The sequence below is a fragment of the Miscanthus floridulus genome, chromosome 3, assembly GCF_019320115.1.
Source record: "Miscanthus floridulus cultivar M001 chromosome 3, ASM1932011v1, whole genome shotgun sequence".
Taxonomy (NCBI): Eukaryota; Viridiplantae; Streptophyta; class Magnoliopsida; order Poales; family Poaceae; genus Miscanthus; species Miscanthus floridulus.
Genome location: NC_089582.1, coordinates 147657720 through 147677793, shown reverse-complemented (window position 1 = coordinate 147677793; position 20074 = coordinate 147657720). Strand labels below are relative to the sequence as shown.

The 20074-nt window shown below is 55.1% G+C and overlaps 1 pseudogene; it reads left to right on the top strand.

Annotated features, from left to right (window-relative positions):
- The first annotated feature begins 3124 nt into the window (after window positions 1–3124).
- LOC136547456 (probable E3 ubiquitin-protein ligase BAH1-like 1) lies at window positions 3125–18149 on the top strand (annotated as a pseudogene).
- Window positions 18150–20074: the final 1925 nt, after the last annotated feature.

Here is a 20074-nt window from a genome sequence, read left to right as displayed (position 1 = left end):
GGATGAGCAATACAATGATCAAGAGATGTCCTAGCGATGAAAGGGTAGTGCACGCCATGCTTTTGGAAAGAGAAGCTAGGCATGTGGTGTGCGATGTCGGGAACACACTACGATAAATATATAGTGTTGGTCACCTCATATCCACCAAGTGACTTCGTCGTCTAAATGGGAGTTAGACCCGTGCATGCAAGGCCAAATAGGAGACCCACATCCTTGTCCATGAAAATCTCACAACTGAGTAGTGATGCGAAACATCCGGTCCTCTCCATAGGTACTACTATAAATATATAGTTTTGGTCACCTCATATCCACCAAGTGACTTCATCGTCTAAATGACAGTCGGATCTGTGCATGCAAGACCAAACAGGAGACCCAGATCCATGTCCATGGAAATCTCACAACTGGACAGTGATGCGAAACATCCGGTCGTGACCATAGGTTGAGGCCAATGTGCCGATATATACTTCAACTGTCTTAAAATAAACCAGCCCCATATAGTAGAGAATTCTATATATCGGATTAGATATTGAATCTAACCTAGGAATAAAAAAATTACAATACATTATCATGGGCCATCCGATTCGACCTGACCCAAGTGGGGGCCCTGTTCGCCTAGCAGTGTCCTGCGTCTATAAAAGTGAAAACCATACCACCATGGTGACTCATCGCGGTAGATCTTCATTAAACTTGTACTAATGTCTAGAAAAATCACAATAACATACAATTTAGCCATTTAGGATGGAGGGAGAGTACTACATGCGTACATGGTACCACGCTGGCTTTGTGACTGCAGCACTCGCCAACCGGCAAATGGCTTTAATTTGCAGCCGCTGGATCATCTATCAGCGCATGCATGGAAGCAGCCTGACAAGTAAGCATTTTTCATCTGGACCTGGGCTGCTGCTTCACAATCATGACTGAGCAGTGCGCGTGGTGCGCGCAGTAGTCGCTGACGCTCCCCAGCAGCACCTCCGGACGGCGCCGTAGGCATGGTTGCCCCACCACCAGCAGCGGGTCCGCGCGTCGCTTCTCCGCCGCGCTGCACGTACAGCACGTACCTGGGCTCGCCTTCCACCGCCTCAATCAGGGCGTGATGCACCGAGTTGCGAGGCAGACGCGGCGCGCCCTGTCGACGACAGCCTCGTCCATTAAAACACTTGCCCCGTTCGCTGGGAGGGATTTGAAGGAATCTAAAGGAATTTATAAGAGAAACCATTCGTGAACGTAAAATTCCTTCGTGAACAGTAATTTCTCCATGGCAGCCGAACGAGGCCATTATTTTTGATGTCAGCATAAATATTTATGATGGCAACAATAATTTTTGTAAAAAGAAAGATATAAAAACTCAACTTGGGGAACGTTGGTAGGGACCTTTGTGCGATTAGCTAGCTATAGACAAGACGGCGTAGCAGATTGCACCGTAACGTGTCCATGGATATCTAAGGTCCTGTTTGATCCATAGAACCAACAACTAGTTGACTAATTTTTAGTTTCTAAGTATCCAAACAGACAGACTAATTGTTAGTCCACTAATCATGAACTAGTTGTTAGTTCATTAGTTCACTTATAGGAGCTAATATGACTAGTTGTTAGTCCACAGCCCCATCTCACAGTCAAGTAGTACTATTTTGCAAAGCTGTGCAAGTGTTTTTTTTTCTTTCGTGATTCCTCGAGGCCCATGCCACCAGGCTAGAGGCAGAAGCTTTGGTTTGTGGCGAGGTGCCTTATTACATCTTTCATTGATACTAGAAATCCTTTTATATATGTAGTTAAACTTAATATTAACTAACTTGTCTAAAAGGAATATGTGTATTATTTTTTAGGACCGAGAAAATAAGCAGATCACCACTGTGGGCATGTTTGATATGGAGGGTAGGGGTGAGTCAAACTCGCGCTTCCACGCCGAAGCGAACCGGGCCGCCAAAAAACAGACTTCCTCGTCTTTTCCTGGGAGCCAAGAGAGAGTATCTTTTGCACCGTGCCGCCCTGGCTCGCGAGTGGGCTCGGGATGTCAAACATGCGAGGTTGTAGCTCAGGACCGCAGGAACACCCCAGGGCTCCATATCAAACAGGCCCTGAATGTCTAAATGGATCATCAGTACATGTACTTCGTCCGTTCCAAAAAAGAGTAATGTTTTTTTAACTTTCGGACATCATGTTTGATCGTTCGTCTTATTCAAAAATTTTATGTAAATTATAAAATAAATAAATCATTATTAAAGTATCTAAGTTATAATAAAATAGATGATATTTATATAAAGATTTTGAATAAGACGGATGGTCGTAAACATTGCCCATTCTTTAGCCTGAATAAGCGATGATATCGACTACTCTTCATCCCTAAATGTTTGTGGTTTTTGCTTCCCAAGAAACAACTTTCACTAAATATATATTAAAAATATTTATATTTATGACACATAATTAGTATCATTGAATATATATTTGAATCTAGTTTTTTAACAAATTTATTTGGACACACAAATGTTGTACGTATTTTTTATAAATCGAGTTAAACTTATCAGCACGTAAACCGTAGCGATGTATATTTAGGGATAGAGATATACATTTAGGGACAGAGATAGCACACGATGCGATGCGATCCAACTTGAAACGCATGCAATGGACACGTACTAGTCTCGTCAGCATCCTACTGTCTATTCCATCCCTCACCTTTTGTTTCCTCAGAACGAAACGATTATTCCAAATGCGCACAAGGCAGAGTCCGGCCAGATAGTATACAACAATAATATAATAAATAATACTGCCGGCCCGGTCTTGGTCCTCGATTCATTCACGCTCACACGTGGTGCATGCATGGTCTACGATCGCGTGTATAATCGAAGAAGGCGGCACTCAACTTTGCCATGCAAAGCCGCTCGCGCACGCACCATGAACACAGGGGAAACCAAACCGGGAAAGCAAAGCTTCCCGACACGAAACGAACGGCTGGCGCGCGCGATGTGAGTGGGGCGAATCCCAAATGAAATCCCACTGTCCGGCTGACCCGTCTCTCACGTGCCACCCCCACCCCTCCTCCTAGATCGATCGATCGAGAAAAGTTATAAAAGCTCGCTCGGCCTGTGTGTTTGTTGCCTCCACCACGCACCTCCACTCCATGACTCCACCCAATCACTCCGCTTTTTAGCTTGGCCTTTACTCCTCCATTCGCCATATCTCATCCTGGGCGAGCCCCGCGTGACTGACCCCACTTCTTCTTGCGGCGGCTGGCCGTAGCTCGCCAGCTTCCATCCCAGCCGCTGCCAGGCATGAAGTTCGGCAAGAAGTACGAGGCGTACATGAGGGGTATGGAGGCGGAGCTCCCCGCGCCGTCGGGATCAAGCGCCTCAAGAAGATGCTCAAGACATGCCGCCGCTCGCCTCGGCCTTCCGCCGCCGCAGCAGCCGATGATGCCACCAGCAGCGACCGCCGGTGCACTGGCCCATTGCACTGGTAAAACCACAGCTATTATCTCTCTCTAGCTTTTGCTGTTCGTGAATCGTGATCTCCGTTCTTCCTTTCGTCCAATCTCAATTTCGATCGATTGCTTTTGTTACGCAGCAAAGCCCCGCTTTAAACAAAATTTTTAAAAAAATCTTGGCTTGGCTTCAGCAAAAGGACAAGAAATCTTCAATTGCGCACGCAGGATCACAATTCACTGCAAGCCTACGTTACAAGACTAGAACTGGTCCTTGTCCAGTCCTTGTCCAGGTGGCAATACTTTTCGCATTGTGGCTGCATCATGCACACTGCTTGCAGGTCGTAACTGTTAAATAACTCCATATACTACCTTGGTAAACGGTGTCCGTCTGCAACCATTGGCCGCCTAGGTCTTAGTAACTGTTAAACAAATTCCAAGTGCTTACACTCTTTTCTTTCCAGTGCACGCATTGTTTTCTTTTTAGCTTTGGCTTTAGCGATGAGTTGAACCACGCATTGTTCTGACTTGTTTCACCTGATTTTGGGACGTCTTCGGTAAGGCTTCAATGCCCCCAAAACATAGAACTGTATTCACTAGAGTTGACATGATGACCATCCTTTCTGTATATTGCCTGTCATGGACTCACGGATGGTTCGCTGACGAATTCGTAACTCCATTTTCATATGCAGTGTGTGATGGGAGCTTCTTTCCGTCTCTTCTGAACGAGATGTCAGCTGTGGTCGGCTGCTTCAACGAGAAAGCCAAGAAGCTGCTCGAACTGCACCTGGCGTCAGGCTTAAAGAAATACACCATGTGGTTCACCAGCAAGGGTGACAAGAGCCACGGGAGGTTGATACAGCAGGGCAAAGACTTGGTTACTTATGCGATTATAAACGCCGTGGCCATGAGGAAGATTCTCAAGAAGTATGACAAGGCATGGCATTCTCAACTCGACCATCTTGTCTTTTCATTTATCGAATAATACTCCTACTACCTGAGAAAACCGTGTACCACTTTGATTCTTCTTAATGTATAAGTACTGTAAGGGGCCGTTTGGATCCTTTCATTTGGAAGAATTAATTCTACTTAATAAACTAGGCTACTTGGTTTGTAATTTAACATTCCACCACATTACAAAGTTCACATATAAGCCTATCTTAAATTCATAGGGTGAGATATGCAAATTAATTCTATAGATTACAATGTTATGTTTCTACTTTGCAACTTATACCACGCTCTTCAATTCGCTTTCCTACGGTAGAAATACAACACATAAGTATCTCTCCGGTGTAGCCAACTGTCGGGTACCTTAGAACGGGGTACCCCAAGCAAACATCAAATGAGTCGCTAAAATCCCATCTAAAAAATAAAGCTAGAAGGTAAGCCGTGGGCCCCTCACCTGCCACGACCGAGCCCACTGGGTCCTCCTCCTCCTCGCCTCGAGCCTCGAGCAGGAGGTCTCGGCATCCTGACACAAACTCCGCCTCGCGCGAGGCTCCCCAGGGAAGGCCTCGGCAGGGAGCGCCGTCTCCGTCTCGCCCGAGGCTCTCCACGGAAGGCCTCGGCAGGGGGTACATTCTCCGTATCGCGCGAGGCGTCTCGCGCAAGGCCTCGGCAAGGAGCCCGATCTCCGTCTCGCGCGAGGCCTCAGTCTCCGTGTTGCTCGAGGCCGGGTCGCCCGCAGCCCGTCACCCCCCGCCTCGACCGACCCTCCAGACAATGCGTTATGTCTCATTAATGCTTCAACCACTCCCGCAATCTCAGCCAGACGACGGCTCAACGCCACAGAATGGCCGACGCGACCCGAGGTCGCATCAGCGCCATACCGGCCGGGACAGGGCACGGCGGGTATTACCGGCCACTGTGTCCTAACACTGTGTCCGTGATCAGCGCCATACCGGCTGGGATAGGGTACGGCAGGATTACCGGCCACTGTGTCCTAACGCTGTGCCCACGATCAGCCACCCACTCGAGGCCTCGGCACTGTACACCAAGGTCTCGGCGATCTTGGGGTTCGCGCCTACCGAGACCCCTCCACCACGGTGCAGCCTCGGCATCGACCAAGTCTCGACCTCGCGCACAGTCCGTCCACAGTGGCTTGCACGTTCACCGCCGCACCCACTCCGAGGCAGTCCCGGGGTTCCCACGACGCACAGAATCTGATGGGACGACCACGCCGCTCCAGTGCTCCAAGGACGGACCACTCCGACGACCACGCCGCCACAGGAACAGGCTACAGGGCCCGGACACGCCGCCTCTGTTCACACGACGCCGTATAGTTAGTTCATGTACCGTCCTAGTCCTCCCTTCAGGCTATAAAAGGAGAGGACTTGGGCCGTTTTAGGGGGGCGAAGGGGAACACCTTATAACACACACACACGCACATCCCTGCCGCTTGAGAGCAACGTCTCAAGCGGCCCGCACGACACCCAGCCGAGACCTGGGACCAGCTCCCTCTCTCTTTTAGCTTGTAACCCCCTACTACGAGCACTTCGGTGCAAGGAATACAAGATCGACCTCTCAGACTGGACGTAGGGCCTCGATTGCCTGAACCAGTATAAACCTTGTGTCTCTTTGCATCACCATCCGGAATCGGGAGCACGCAGAACAAATTCACTGGTTGGTTGAGGACCCCCCGGTCCGAAACACCGACAGTTGGCGCGCCAGGTAGGGGAATACTGCGTGTAAGCTTAATCATCCCAACAAGTCCCGAATGGCAGACCCCATACGACCACTACGTCTCAGCGCAATGATCTGGTTTAGGGGCCTAGAGTTCATGTCTCTAGGATACAAGTACGACGTGATACTCCTCTCACCCAGAGCCCCATCAACCGATGGCGACATCACGCACCAGTAGCCCAGGCGCGGGCGGCTCCCAAGCCACCGCTCTCGTCACGCTCGCCAGGTGCAACACGGGCAGGACCACCCCGACACCACGCGAGCTCATGGTGGCGCACCGCGTTCTGCCGGCACCCCATGTCCAGCTGTTGGCACAAGGTCCCTGGTTGGGGACCTGACTTGCCTGAGCCTGGACATGGGTGAAACGCCGGCGGCATGCGGCGACGCCCCGTCGGCATCCCATGCCCGGCTGTTGGTACAGAGTCCCTGGTTGGGGACCTGTCTAGCTTAAGCCTGGGCAGGGGAAAGACGCCGGTGGCGCGGAGCGACGTCCTGCCATCAAGCTCTGCCCTGCCACCTCCTGAGGAGCCGATTTCTTTCATCACCCCATTCGACATGTACTGCTATGTGGCTATGCCATTCAGTCTCAGAAATGCAGGGGCCATGTACCAGCGGTGCACCACCCAGGTCCTGGGCGAGCACATCGGGCGAACCGTCGAGGCCGGCGTGGACGACATCAAGGACAAGTCCAGGAAGGCCAGTGACCTCATTGACGACTTGGAAGTTGGTGGCCCGCCCAAGTACTAAAGCACGGGACCTACAAGCTAGCCTACGAGAAGGGCGAAATCCTCACCAACACTTCGAACATAGAACAGATACGTCGCTTCTACCCTTAAATTCCCAAGCGTCATACAATTTTCCTCGAAATACAATAAAGAAGCGTTCTTTAATTGTTCTAAATTTTTGAGGAACCCCCCGAGCCCATCGGTACGGGTTCGGCGTTACGATAACGCAAGGGGGGAGACTCGACTCTGCCTCTGCAGAACCGAGCCTCCCTCGGGGGCTAGGGGGGAACCTCCCCCCCTAATCCCAAACTCTGTCACGAACTCTGCCAAATCGCTTGCAAAAACCTAAGGACCAAAAGTTTGCCTCGAGGCCAAAAGGCCGGCTGAGCCACGAGACAGCCTACGCCTCTGGGCTACGGCAACTCCCTCACCACCTTTCACCCGAGGGGCAGCTTAGGCTCCAAGGAAGTTTTTGCAAAGGACTTGTCTAAACACGAGACAGGGGGACACCGTTTTTTAGTCGTCTTTTCGAAAAATTTCCTACGCCGAACTCTCTCGCGTACTCTGACAAATCAATTGTAAAAAACCTAAGGACCGAAAGTATGCCTCGAGGCCAAAAGGCCGGCCGAGCCGCAAGACTGCCTACGCCTCTGGGCTACGGCAACTCCCTCACCACCTTTTGCCAGAGGGGCAGCTTGGGCTCCAAGGAAGTTTTTTGCAAGTGATATGTTCAGAAACGGAGCAGAGAGCAAGGGCTGGGAAATATAATAGAAAACGATTAAGATGCATATATACACAAGTACTGAAAAGGCCTCAACGGCCACAAACGTTATGGTACAATGATGTACGTCCTAATCTATTACATGACCCCTTTGACCCAGGTCAGAATACAAGGTCGCCAGCGTCGACGGACGGCGTAGGAGGAGCCACCTCCTCTTCGAATAGCCGGGCCAGCGATGTGCCAGGGGCCTCAGCCGCCTCCACCAAGCTTCATCACCTCCTCCTCGGCCTTCTCATCGTCCTCTGCCACGACGTAAATCATGTCCGAGACCGGCAGGGAGGTCCGAGGGTCGCACAAGAAGCCAGGGGAACTCCTGATCGCCCTCTCGCTTCGTGTAGAGGCCCGGGAGCTCTCCCTACGACCTTGACGAAACCCCGTGACTCGAACTCGCACTTGTGGGCTCGGCAAATACGACAAAAACTCCTCACTCGAACACGAAAACGAAAAAAGCCCCTGGAGGAGTAACTCCACTCCTCCAGGGCCTCGGGGGCTACACGCCTTTCTTCCTAGTCTATGGGGCCGAGGCCATCCTCCCCACCGACTTGGAATATGGTTCCCCGAGGCTGCAAGCCTATAACGAACAAAGTAACCGCATCACCCGAGAGGACGCCCTTGATCAACTGGAGGAAGCCCAAGACGTCGCGCTACTACACTCGGCCAAATACCAGCAGAGCCTGCGGCGCTATCAAGCCCGACGCGTCTGAGGCCGAGACTTGAAGGTAGGCGACCTGGTGTTGAGGCTAGCACAGAGCAACAAGGGTCGCCACAAGCTGACCCCGCCATGGGAAGGGCCGTACATCATTGCCCGAGTGCTGAAGCCCGGGACCTACAAACTGGCCAACGAGAAGGGCGAAGTCTTCACCAACACTTGGAACATAGAACAGCTACGTCGCTTTTATCCCTAAATTTCCAAGCATTGTACATATCGTTTCTTGAAGTACAATTAAAAAGCGTTCTTTAGTTCGTCTAACTTTTCGAGAAACCCCCCGAGCCCATCGTAGGCCTCGGCAATACAGTAACACGGCAAGGGAAACTCGGTTCTACCTCGGCAAAACCAAGCCTCCCTCGGGGGCTAGATAGGGGACCCCCCCTAGGCGTCCCCTAGGTCCCATGCACCATTCTTCAGTTGTTTTTCGCAAAAAATTCCTACGCCAAGTCCCTAGCAGGCTCTGACGAATCAGTTGTAAAAACCCCTCGGACCAAGGTCTGTTTCCTAAGCAAGAGGCCGGTAGAGTCGCGAGACGGCCTACGCCTCCGGGCTACGACACTCCCTCACTACCTCTCGCTCAAGGGACGGCTTAGGCCCCAAGGGGGTGTTTTGCAAACAAAATCCGATCAGGAGCGACAGAGGGCAGAGGCTCGGAAACATAAGAAAAACAACTAAGAAGCACAAGTACTTCAAAAGTAAAGGCCTCAACGGCCACAAGTGTTACGATACAAAAAATAACCCCTATTCTATTTTTACATAGCCCCCGGGGCCCAGATCAAGGCTCAGGGCCTTCAGCGCCGGCAGATGGTAGGGGAGGAACCACCTCCTCTTCGAAGAGCGTCGCCAGCGCCGTGCCAGGGCCTTCCGCCGCCTCCATCAGCTTCGCCACTGCCGCGTCGGCCTCCTCGTCATCATCAGGCAGAACATAGCCATCACTGATGGCTGGGAGGTCGACGCCAAGGTAGTGAGAGGAGATGACGGCCAGCGCCCGCTTGACACCCGTGTGCAGTGCCCCTCGGAGCCGCTCGCGCATCTGGCTGCTCAGCGCAATCAAGCGGCTCCCAAGGGAGCTGCCTGACTGAACCCCCTCGACCTCCAAGGCCTCGCAGGCGGAAAGGGCAGCACGCTTCAGCGCCTCGTGCTCCCCGATCTTGGTCTCGAGCACCGTCTGCACCGCGCTGGAAGCCTCGGTGGCCCGAATGATCTCCGCCTCTGACTCTGCACCGCGGAAAATGGAATGAAGTCGAGCGAGAGAAAGGACAACCTAAGTTAGGGACGGAAGCCCACGGAACTCACCCTTGGCCTTCTGCTCCCAGCGACGGGTCTCGGCTTGACAGGCCTCGGCCTTCTCCTTCAACCGTTGGGCCTCGAACCTAGAGGCCTCGGCCGCCCTGGAAGCTTCACTTCCTAGCTCTGCGTCATACAAGGAAGTCAGGGAGCAAACATAAGGAAAAGGAAACAAAACAAGGGGACTGGAACTCACCCTCGACCGTCCCCTTCAAAACCATAGCCTCGATTTGCGAGGCCTCAACCGCAGCAAGGGCCTCGTTCAGAGCGCCTTTGGTCAGCCGGTGCGCACTCTCCTATGCCCCTAGCTGCCCGGCGAGGGCCTTGCCCGAGGTCGTCGCTTCTTCGGCCCGGGACCTGAAGGCATCCCGATCGCTGACCGCGCGGGTAAGCTCCTCCTCCAGCTCCTTGACCCACGCCGCCAAGGGGGCGAGCTACGTCTGGGTTGTAGCCGCCTCAACCTTTGCGTCGGCACAGCGAAGGCGGAGGTCCTCCACCTCCGCGCTTTGCGCCGACAGAAGCTCGTTAGCGTCGGCAAGAAGGCCCCTCTGCCGCTGAAGCTGGTCCCAGACGCCCCTCTCCCGTCGGAGAAAGACCGACTTCCCAAGCGACCGGGTCTCGAGCTCCTGGGGAAGCAGAACGAGGGTCATTGGTCGCAACAAAATCAGGAAAGGAAACATCGCGCGAGAAAGGAAAACACGAACCTGGGCGACTCCGGGCAGTTCGTCGGCCACCACGGACAGCGCCGTCCGTAGCGACCGCTCCGCCAGCTGGCGGTACTGCTCGAAGGAGTTCCAGCGCCCGCCCTCGGCCGCGTCCTCAAGGGCGAACAGAGGCTCCCCCTCAGGGTCGTCCCGGCTCCGCCACAGTACCCGCGGGTGATCCCACCCGCGAGGCCCGGGTCGGACCCGCACGAGGGCCGAGCTTCCCTCGTCCAAGAGCGGCGCCGGCTGCTCCACGACATCGGTCTCCTCGGCGTCGACCACCTCCCGCGCCCGGGAAGTATCGTCGAAGGAGATCGGATAGACCTCGGGGGCTCCGGCCTCTGCAATTACGGCCTCGGCGGTCTCGGGGGCTCTGGCCTCCGCCATCGTGGCCTCGGCAGACGCAGAGACACCGACCGTGGCCACCGCGGTCTCGGCGGTCGTGGGCGCCGTAGCCTCCGTCGCCTCAGCCTCGGAGACCCCGGGAGCCTCGGCAACAAAGGGCACGCCGGCCCCATCCGACTCGTGAGCCTCGCCCCCACGAGGCAGAAGCGCTCCCTCCCTCGTCTGTGTAGGGGCCGCCTCGGCAGCCCCTCGGGCGGCCGGCCCCTTTGGGTCGACCCTCGCCGACGCCGCGCCGCATTGGATAGCGGCTTGTGCCTCCGCCACCCAGTGGGCGGAGGAGTCAGGGCTCGCCTTAAGCGCCTTAAGGGGCGCCAAGGGGAGGTCGTCCGCAGGCCGCTTCCGACTAAGGAAAATTAACCTACAGGGTCAGCGCAAAACCAAAAAAGCGACTGGAAGGCACCATGACCCTGCCAAGAATACACTTGCCTTGAACGGGGCGGCCCCCGCTTTGCCACGGCAAACCTCATCCCCAGCGGCGGAGGCGGCGGCAGAGGCGTCGCCTCCGTATCCATCGACGCCGGTCGGTCTTCAGCGGACCCCGGCGCCCCTTTGGTCCTCTGCAGGGGCGGTGGCGTCGCCTCCACCGCCACCTGCTCCACGACGGCCGCCGAGCCTACCGGGCTGACGGCACGTTTGCCTAACGCCCGCGCCTCGGGCGTGTCGGCCTCGGCCCCGGAGCGGGCAACCGCCGGCCCCGGGTCTGCTTCTCCTCCCCTTCCTGGGGGTGCTGGGCTGCTTGCCGACACCCCGGGCGCCACCTCCACGACGTCAGGAAGGTGGTCCAGGGGACCTCACCCTCCCTCGCCCTTGTCGTTCCCGTCTGAGGCCTCCGTCGACAATGACGTCGACGGGGATTCCTCCAGCGGGAGGCCATCCTTCCGTTGTTGACGGCGGCGCTTATCCAGCTCCTCGCGCGCGAGGATGTGCTTCGTGCGCTTCGCCGCCTTGGCGTCCTTTCGCCTCTTCTGCGCATCGGCGTGAGCGCGGTTGATCGCCCGCCGCCCCGCGTCCTCGGGAACGGGCGGTGGAGAGGAGCGCACGTCTCTCATCCCCTGAAGGAACGACAAACGCGCATGAGGGAACAAGGGGTAAGGGGAGACTGAGGAGATTCAGAGGCTACAGCGGCACACGACTTACCAGCGAAAGGAACCGTTGCGACGGCCGCATCACGATAGGGGTCAAGTTGCCGCCCCTCAGCTTCGCCTCTACCGTCTCCCCCACCCGACGAAGAATTTCCTCGTCAGAAAGGGCGGAGGAGGACATCCGGGTGCCCTCAATGGGCTCACCCGGCTTCATCTCGAACAACCGCCGCCGCCGAGCCATCAGCGGCAGCACCCTCCGGCGGTGGAAGGCGGCCACGACCACAGCCACGGTGAGGCCATGGGCCCGCAGCCTCGCCAGCCCCTCCAGGAGCGGCTCCAGCTTGGGCTGGTCGACCTTCGGGACACCCCACTTCCATTTCTCCGGGCAACTCCCCACAATCCGCCCGGTGTAGGGGGGAAGCCCTCCGTCGTCGTTGCGGAGGTAAAACCAACTCGTGTACCACCGGCGGTTGGAGGACGCGAGTTGGGCCGGGATGTAGAGGTGCAGGCGGTCCTGGCGCACTTGGAGAGTGCAGCCTCCGGCCCGTGCCGCCTTCCTCTTACCCGACATGCCCATCGGCTTGGTAGTGTGCCCCGCCCGGAACAGATGGAGCCACAACTCCCAATGGGGAGCGATCCCTAAATACCCCTCGCAGACGGCAACAAAGATAGCCGCCTGAACGATGGAGTTGGGGTTAAAATTATGGAGCTCCACACCGTAGTAGTGCGGGAGCGCCCGCATGAACCGGTCCGCCGGGACGCCGAGGCCGCGCTCGTGGAAGGAGACGAAGCTTACGACGTAGCCGTCGCGAGGCCTCGGCTTTGGCTCGCCGTACGGAGCAATCCACTCCGGCCTAGTGGGGTCTATCACCGGGCGGAGGAGACCACCATCGACAAGCGACTGGAGCATCTCCTCGGTGACGTCCGACGGATCCCAGGGGTCCGCCTCGACAACGATGATGTCACTGGCCATGGGTGCGATGGAGAAATCAGGTGTGGCGGTGAGTTTCTTCTCTTCCTCCCACGCTCTCGCCTTTTTCTCGCTTTCTCCCTAGGCTCGCTCTTCTCTCCTCTTCTTCCCGGCACCCGCTGCTCTAGCGACGGCTCGACGAAGGCGGCGCTAATGCAGGCAAGGTAAGACGAGGAGGGGCGAGACTCCCCGGGTATTTATGCAGGGAGGAGGCGAAACGAACGGGCGATGAAATCGGGGAAGTTTCCCCCCCGATCCGGCACGGTTAACCACGAGCCGATTTCGCCAGCCCACGCGCCCACGTCTCCCGCATTAAATGCGAGGACAGTTACGTCCCATCCACCACGCCACGCTCGGCCACTACGGCAGCAGGTGTCGTTTTGACTCCCCATGAAACTGCCTCAAAAGGCACGCCGCCCGTACCGAGCCAATAGGGAAGATATTCCCTGCGGCCTATTCCTTTCGTATGAAGGAACCGGGCTCTGAACCTATTACGATCCAGGGGTTCGAAGGCTGGGCCCCAAAGGGTTTCGACAGCCGCCCCAGGATAATAGAGTCAGGGACGACCGCGGGCGAGCCCATACGGGGCCGAGGCCCAAGCAAGCGAAACGCTTGGGACGCCCAAAGTTGTGTCCGAGACCGGAGGAAAGTCTTCGAATGGGATCCCACCGTAGGGAGGCACCGAGCCACCGAGGCCTAGCAAACGGCCTCGGCACCCACTAGAGACATCCTCTGGTACTCTTGGAGTGTGTCTCTGGACCGCTAGCCGTCCCCTAGCGAACGGGGTACGGGCCTCCACTCGGACTACCCGATAACAGCTCACCGGAAGTGCCACCGCTCGTGCCCATCGAGGGTAGCGAGGCACATTCCACCCCTCCTTCCGAGCAAAAACGAAGCGCGAGGGTCGCACAAAAAGTCAGAGGAACCCCCGACGGCCTTCTCGTTTTATGCAGAGGCTAGGGGGCTCTTCCTGTAACCTTGCCGAGACCCAGCGACCCCAGCTCGCACTCAAAGGGGCTCGGCAAAACAAACCCTCCTTCCAAGCGAAAAGGAAGCGTGAGGGTCATACAAAAAGACAGGGGAGTTCCTGACGGCCCTCTCACCCTGTGCTGAGGCTAGGGGGCTCTTTCTGCAAATACGCCGAGACCCCACAACTCGGGCCCGCGCCCAAAAGGGGCCTCGGCAAACAAACCCTTACGCGCGAGGGGCGTATAAAAAGTCAGGGGAACTCCCGACGGCCCTCTCGCTCTGCGTAGAGGCTAGGGGCTCTTCCTGCAACCTTGCCGAGATAAGAATGGGCTCGGCAAACAAACCCTCCGTCCGAACGAAAAGGATATGTGAGGGGCGGATGAAAAAGTCAGGGGACCCCCGACCGTCCTCTTGCTCCAGGCGAAGGCTCGAGGGCTCCTCTTGCACCCAAAGACCAAGACAAACGGTTCAAAGCCACGCTAGAGATTTCATTACAAAACACGATAAAGGGCACTGAGCCCATTACGGTCCAGAGGTTCGAAGGCTGGACCTCCAAGAGGTTTCGACAGCCGCCCCAGGGCAACAGAGTCAGGGACGACTTCGGGGCGAGCCTACGAATGGCCTAGGCCCGAGCGAATAGTCGCTCGAGGCGTCCTAAGTCGTGTCCGAGACCGGCAGGAAAGTATCCAAATGGGATCCCACCGTAGGGAGGCACCGAGCCACCGAGGCCCAGCGAACGGCCTCGGCACCCACTAGAGAAATCCTCTGGTACTTTTGGAGTGCGTCTCTGGACCGCTAGCCGTCCCCTAGCAAACGGGGCTCGGGCCTCCACTCGGACTACCCGATAACAGCTCACCGGAAGTGTCCACGCTCGCGCCCATCGAGGGTAGCCTGGCACATTCCACCCCTCCTTCCGAGCGAAAGGAAGTGTGAGGGTCATACCCAAAGTCAGGGGGGCCCTGATGAACCTCTCGCTTCGTGCGGAGGCTAAAGGGCTTTTTCCTGCAGCCTCGCCGAGACCCCCGCAACCCGAACTTGCGCTTATGGGCTCGGCAAATGCAGTAAGAACTACTCGCTCAAACACGAAAATGGAGAAAGCCCCTGGAGGAGTAACTTCACTCCTCTAGGGGCTCGGGGGCTACACCCGGCGGGTGCGCTCGCGCGCACCCACCGGAACCTCAAAAAACAAACTAATTCCTACAGAGCAGGCATAAACCTAGCCTCGACAAACCCTCAGGGAGAGTGCACGCACTCCCCCTGAGGCTCGGGGGCTACTGTCGGGTACCTTAGAACGGGGTACTCCAAGCAAACATCAAATGGGTCGCTAAAATCCCATCTAAAAATAAAGCTAGAAGGTAAGCCGTGGGCCCCTCACCTGCCACGACCGAGCCCACTGGGTCCTCCTCCTCCTCGCCTCGAGCCTCGAGCAGGAGGTCTCGGCATCCTGACACAAACTCCGCCTCGCGCGAAGCTCCCCAGGGAAGGCCTCGGCAGGCAGCGCCGTCTCCGTCTCGCCCGAGGCTCTCCACGGAAGGCCTCGGCAGGGGGTACATTCTCCGTATCGCGCGAGGCGTCTCGCGCAAGGCCTCGGCAAGGAGCCCGATCTCCGTTTCGCGCGAGGCCTCAGTCTCCGTGTTGCTCGAGGCCGGGTCGCCCGCAACCCGTCACCCCCCGCCTCGACCGACCCTCCAGACAACGCGTCATGTCTCATTAATGCTTCAACCACTCCCGCAATCTCAGCCAGACGACGGCTCAACGCCACAGAATGGCCGACGCGACCCGAGGTCGCATCAGCGCCATACCGGCCGGGACAGGGAACGGCGGGTATTACCGGCCACTGTGTCCTAACACTGTGTCCATGATCAGCGCCATACCGGCTGGGATATGGTACGGCGGGATTGCCGGCCACTGTGTCCTAACGCTGTGCCCACGATCAGCCGCCCACTCGAGGCCTCGGCACTGTACACCAAGGTCTCGGCGATCTTGGGGTTCGCGCCTGCCGAGACCCCTCCACCGCGGTGCAGCCTCGGCATCGACCAAGTCTCGGCCTCGCGCATAGTCCGTCCACAGTGGCTTGCACGTTCACCGCCGCACCCACTCCGAGGCAGTCCCAAGGTTCCCACGACGCACAGAATCTGATGGGACGACCACGCCGCTCCAGTGCTCCAAGGACGGACCACTCCGACGACCACGCCGCCACAGGAACAGGCTACAGGGCCCAGACACGCCGCCTCTGTTCACACGACGCCGTATAGTTAGTTCATGTACCGTCCTAGTCCTCCCTTCAGGCTATAAAAGGAGAGGACTTGGGCCGTTTTAGGGGGACGAAGGGGAACACCTTGTAACACACACACACACGCACATCCCTGCCGCCTGAGAGCAACGTCTCAAGCGGCCCGCACGACACCCAGCCAAGACCTGGGACCAGCTCCCTCTCTCCTTTAGCTTGTAACCCCCTACTACGAGCACTTCGGTGCAAGGAATACAAGATCGACCTCTCAGACTGGACGTAGGGCCTCGATTGCCTGAACCAGTATAAACCTTGTGTCTCTTTGCATCACCATCCGGAATCGGAAGCACGCAGAACAAATGCACTGGTTGGTTGAGGACCCCCGGTCCGAAACACCGACACCAACAATAATATACAAATATAATCCATATACAACCCTATTAGCTTAATTAATATGTGTCTAAATTATAATTATTAAAATAAATTCAATTCAAAGATCCAAACAGGGCCTAATAAAAAAAGGATAGTAACTATAAGTATCCTGCATGCATTTTTCAGTCCTACAAGGCAAATTTGCGTGCTTTTACCAGAAACTTATTGCAAAGTGCATAAGGTGCTATAGGGTGTGTGTTATCAGGATACATTAACAGTATGTTTCAGACGCATTACAAAAAAAATTCAGTAACTGCATAGGAGCTAATTAAATCCATCAAATGCATGTTTCAGCTGGATTACAAAAAAAATCAGTAACTGGATAGGAGCTAACTAAATCCATCAATCAAATGCATGTTTCAGCTGGATTACAAAAAAAAATCAGTAACTGGATAGGAGCTAACTAAATCCATCAATCAAATGCATATCTATATTTGCATTTCAGATTATAATAATAACTTGATACGAATAGGTAATCACAGAGAATTTATGAAAAGCAACTCTTTTGCAGATACATTACTCAAAGCAAGGGCAAGAATTCAAAGCTCAAGCTCAGAGCCTCCACATTGAGATACTTCAGTCCCCATGGCTCTGTGAGCTGATGGCATTCTACATGAACTTGAGGAGGAGCAAGAAGAACAATGCCGCTGCAATGGAGCTCTTTGGCGACTGTTCCCTCGTATTCGATGATGACAGACCAACGCTCTCATGCAACCTCTTTGACTCCATGCGTGTTGATATTAGTTTGACATGTTCTATATGCTTGGTGAGTTGCACTTCTGACAATTACAGTGCTATTTTGCCCTTGTTATGTTATTCAAGTTTTCGAGGTTCCCCGTCCTCTCTATTTAAAATTCATAACCAAACTCTTGATTCTTCATATTTTTATTTTCAGGATACAGTGTTTGATCCAGTCTCGCTTTCCTGTGGCCACATATTCTGCTACTTATGCTGTTGTTCTGCTGCATCTGTGACAATTGTTGATGGGCTGAAGTCTGCAGACGACAAATCAAGATGTCCCCTATGCCGACAGGTAAATAATTTATCACTTATTTCAATGAGCAGATACTTGAGCATCATCTAGCCAACCATTCCCGTTTCAGCAAGGGGTCTTTCCTGACGCTATGCACCTGGATGAACTCAACATGCTGTTGAGACATAGGTAAGCATAAGGCCTTACAGCTTTCTGGGATTATATATGTAGTACTCGTGTGTTGAATTTTCGATCTGTCAACAGTTGTCCAGAGTACTGGGAGAAGAGAATGCAATTGGAGCGAGTTGAACGTGTTCGCCTGGCTAAGGAGCATTGGGAGTCACAGTGCAGAGCATTTTTAGGCATCTAAATACTCAGCTTCTACTGGTGGAAAGATGATTTGATTTGTTAACATTGTTGTTGGTTAGATCTTGCTTTGTCACAAGTTTTTTGTGAAATAAAGTAATCTACCCTCTATTAGCATTCAATGTTCTGTCTTGTGCTCCTAGCTAGATGGAGAAAGAGAGAAGGTGGTTGGTTGTTCAAGTGCAGAGTTGCAAATGTGTATATATGTGGCCCTCTCGGTACAACTTTATGATTTTTACCTGAAAAGTTTGAAGTTGCTCCGAGGTGCTTCCTTTTACTACAGAGTATCTTACATCTTTTTTCTGGACCGGTTTAAGCCCATAACCACTGAATGTTTATATAGGTCGCAAAACTCATGAAACTAGGTGACGAGATCCTAACATACAGGTATGTTAAGCCTCGGATCAATGGTTCCCGAACGAAGAAGACCCCCCGATTGACCCCTTTAGGATCGCTCGGGGGCTACGCCCATCGGGCACGCTCGCACGCAACATCTAGCAAAGAGACCTGGCCGAGACTGACTCGACCGCAACCTCCGCCTGGGGCTCGGGGCTTCCCCGAGCCTTGGGCTCCCGATCTACGGCACGACCAAGCCCGGTCCTTGGCTCCTGCCCGGCTAACGATGCCAGCCAAGCCCCGGGCACAAGAAGACAAGCCCCAGGCTACCGATGCCCGAGGGCTCCCTGGCGTCGCTCCCGAGGCGTGCCCCTGCCAACTGCTCCTCCGACAGGGTCACGTCCAGGGCATGACACAAGAAGACAAAGCTTCCCGCGGCCTCCGGGGACTCGGGGGCTTTCGGGCCCGCACGTCAGCCCCTGGAGCCGACCTCCTTCGCCACCAAGAAGTCTCCAGAAGGTCTCACCTGGGGGAGGCCGGTCCAAGCCGACACCCTCTGACACGCAGAGTGTCAGAACAGAGCAGTCGGACGACGCCCAGGCTTCTTCGGCTCCAAGACTCCTCGACGGTCCACAGCGCACCGCGGCAAGCCCCTCCTGGACTCCGGCGCACGTAGACCATAGACTAGAACCCCCAAACCGCCTTGTACCCGATTTATCTCATTATATAAGGGATAGGGTCGGACCTAGAGGGGGAGGATCTCGATTCGATCACCAGACAGTCCATTTCATTCCATCTGCCTCTGCTCTGCACCGAGAGCAAGGCAACCCAGAGAGGGGCACCGAAAGCCTCTCCTCCACCGCATCCCGCCGTCTCCTTCCTCTCCGACGAGGGGATACTCCACCGGCGGCAAAACAACCTTAGAATTAGCACCGAGCTAACCCCCCTACCAAACTCTCTTCCTTTACACTCTGTTGTAACCCCCTAGATTTTGGGTGCTCTTGAGTGTAAGGATCATCAGCTGTTGAACGTATGGACCGAACCAGGATAAACTGTTGCGTCTTCTCTGCGTGATTCTTATGTTCTTGAGTCCACCTGAGCCACCGGAGACCCCGTACTCTGACACCGACTCAAACAACATGCTTGTCGCGGTTTCGACCCCGCGACACTAGGTTCACAATTGTTTATCCATGTGCAACCAAAAACTTCCCAAATACATAAAACGCTGAAGAAGATTCACACTGGAGTCATGCAATCAATAGCTTTAGTTTTCACAACATATGTTATTGTTGGGGACCAATACTAGGGTACCCGAAGATGAGGAGCTAATGGTCATCAACATTGATTCATCCGAGCAGTCAAGAGCGCGACTACAGCTCCAACCGACCCTAGGTGCGCGGGCTCCGCCTCGTCCGGCCTCCGGGCCGGGGGCTCCGTCTCGCCCAACCCCTCAGGCGCGACTCCTGACGGAAGCCCGTACTGCCGCCAACCACTACATGCCAGAAAGTACAACCCAAGGTTAAACTTCTGGCATCGTGCAGGGGGTGGGCACATCTCAACATGACCCATGCCCGTGACATGTCACTCCAGGGAACTCACATCACCAACAGTGACGGACGCGTGGTCACTATGCTGCCTACTCCCTGTACGGCCGCTGACGAGCACGCTGGTTCGCCGCGTCGCCCGCCGGGACGGAATGGGACGTCACGACCCGCTGACAACGCCGGGGCGTGGCATCAGCGGCGAACAGGCGCCCGACGTGGAGCCATCCCTGTCACCATCTGCTGTGTCGGCGGGACCCGCATAAAAGAGAAGAAAGGCCCGACGGTCCTCGAAGCCTTCCTCTCCTTGGCTCTTCTCCCTCTCTCTCTATGTAACCTGCTCTTCCCCTCCCCTTCGTCTATAAAAGGAGAAGCAGGACGCCCCAGGAGAGAAGACGGCGGTTCACCACTTTACACGGTTGTAGACATCAAAACACACACCCTAACACGCCTTAGTAGCACACGCA